General features: G+C 57.1%; 1 pseudogene; it reads right to left on the bottom strand.

Annotated features, from left to right (window-relative positions):
- LOC111731345 overlaps positions 1-1,839 on the bottom strand; it is a 3,100-nt pseudogene extending 1,261 nt beyond the window's left edge.
- Positions 1,840-2,268: the final 429 nt, after the last annotated feature.

Raw genomic sequence — 2,268 nt, 5'->3', positions numbered from 1 at the left:
CGAGGGGCTCTCGTCCTTCCAGTGGCTCGTTTCTTTGCAGCAGGCGCGTTGGCCGCGGCACAGTGCGGGTCTCCTTTGGCGTCTCTCTCCGTGGGGGAGCCGCAGTCTGTCGTACCGGGTCCAGGTTCCCTGGTGCAGCTGCCAGCAGGGGCGCCTTTTGTCTCATCCGTTTGTCACCACGTTTCGAATCTCCAGGCCACGGTTTACAGACGCCTTGTTTGCGACCTCCAGCAGCGGGGTGGCGTTCGTCCCCGCAAAACCCTCTAACTTTTGAAGCTGGTGGCGGATGTCAGTGAAGGATTGCGCCACACATGCCGCGTCGAGCATGCGCTGGTTCTCTCGTGCCTCAGGCTCAAAAGGGTCTACACCCGGGACGCCTGGCCCAGCCTCTCATAGAACTCCATGGGCGACGCCCCTGGCCTGTGGAGTCCGCTGCCGCTTTTGACATGTTTGTTGGCTTCCTAGCCCCGACTTTCACCCCTTGCAGTAAGGCCTGCCGGCACCTGTGGAGAGACTCTCTTCCGCGTGGTGCATTCAAGTCCCAGTTGGGCTTGGCGTCTGGCGCAGCCTCTGAGGCCCGTGCTGCAGGGTCCAGTACACCGCCCGGTGCTCGACCTTGGAGCCATCCTCGCGCTTCTGACAGAATCTCACGCCGCTCTTCGGTGTCGAAGAGTCAGGAGTCGACAGTAGTCATCCCAGGTAGGCCGATGAGTTTGGAAGATGACTCGGGCACATCAGCCATCGCCCGAGGTTTCTGGACGGGGTGTGCTGCTTCCAGTTGAGGAGGTTGGTTGTGCCGAATGGCTGATGCTGGAGGACAGGGCGGCCTGGCTGGAGTGTGCCATCTTCTCCCGTCCCAAAGGGACCTCGCGCCTCTCGGAGGGGCATCTGAAGGGCTGCAGACTGCTGGACTGGTTGTGTGGCCAAGCGGAGGAGCCGTGGGCTCGGGCTCGGGCTCGGTGGTGGCTCGGGCTGTTGGGGCAGCGAAGGCACGGACGGCGGAGGGCTGTCCGGCGGTTGCGGGCGGAGCGTCTGGACGGGGGCTGGTCGAGCTGCGGGGATGCACGGCGGTGGGAAGACAAGTTCTTCCTTGGGGTCCCCTCGGTGGAATATTTTTGTTGGCTGCTCTTTGTTCTTTTTCCAAGCCAGTCGGGCCACTAGGACCTTACACTCTCCCTGCCTATTCGCGCAAAACCGGACCCCAGGGGGCACTACAGTAGTGACCTGCAGCCATGTGTACGGAAACTGGTCTGGATGTCCAGGGGTCTCTGTTACTACCTGATACACTGCCCTTGTGGGGAGGTCTAGGGTCCCTTCCAGGAGCCAACCTACCCCGAAGGTGGGTCATTCAAGCTCAGAAAGAATACGAAGCTTTCCCGGGGTCAGCTTGACCCCATACTCCTCTGAGAAACTTTTCTTAAAATTTTTCAACATGCAGTTTAAGACAGTTACATTAGAAGAACTGGCCCCCATGTTTGCAGGGAGCTTCCTTTGAGGCGGAGTCAGACCAGTGACCCCTATACGTGATCTAGTTTACGGCCCTCCACTGTCCCTAACGTGGAAAGAGCTTCCTTTGAAAATTGGGCGCAGAGGCCGGTGTTAGTATGTTCTGTAAAGTCCAAGAAACCTGGTTAAGGCAGCACAAAACGCTGAAATTATTTTGATGGAGTACAGAATCCTAGTTTTCTGTTCTGAAAACCTTTTCGTAACATTCGCATCAGATCAGCAGTCTAAGAAACATTAAACACGATTCCGGCTTTGCCTCAGCTCACTTTCGGCGTTCAAGTTTCCAGCCTTGTTTTGCTTCATGACACGAGGTTTCTCCTCGAGATCTTTCATGACCTTCTTCCACGCTGTCTTATTCCCTCGATTGGCCTGTTCCAGCAATAACCACCTCGAAGGCAACACCTTTCCTTCAGGTTCCTTTGAAACAAGGCTCCAGACCTTATACCTTCTGTTGCCGAAAATACTTCCTTTTTCTCCGTGTAGCTCTGAGATGCCTTCCACGACAGACAACAGTCACGCCACAAAGCGGGTGGGGGACAGGGTCGGGGAAAGTTTAAGGGGACGCCGCTCGCTTCGTCCGTCTCCACCCGCTCCCCTCACGGGGATTTCAGGTGCCTCTTGGCATTGGCGAGTTGGTATAAACCCCCAACCTGGACCACTGGAGTAGACCCCTCACAGAGATCCAGTGAGGCCACCGTAAGCCGTATGAGGTCGCCATGGAACCGCAGATTGGGGCTCAGCTCTCGCTTCGTAGTCAGGCCA

This window comes from Pteropus vampyrus, unplaced genomic scaffold (assembly GCF_000151845.1).
Source record: "Pteropus vampyrus isolate Shadow unplaced genomic scaffold, Pvam_2.0 Scaffold364, whole genome shotgun sequence".
Classification (NCBI taxonomy): domain Eukaryota; kingdom Metazoa; phylum Chordata; class Mammalia; order Chiroptera; family Pteropodidae; genus Pteropus; species Pteropus vampyrus.
Note: the sequence above shows the minus strand (reverse complement) of the source record. Positions and strands in the feature narration are given on the sequence as shown.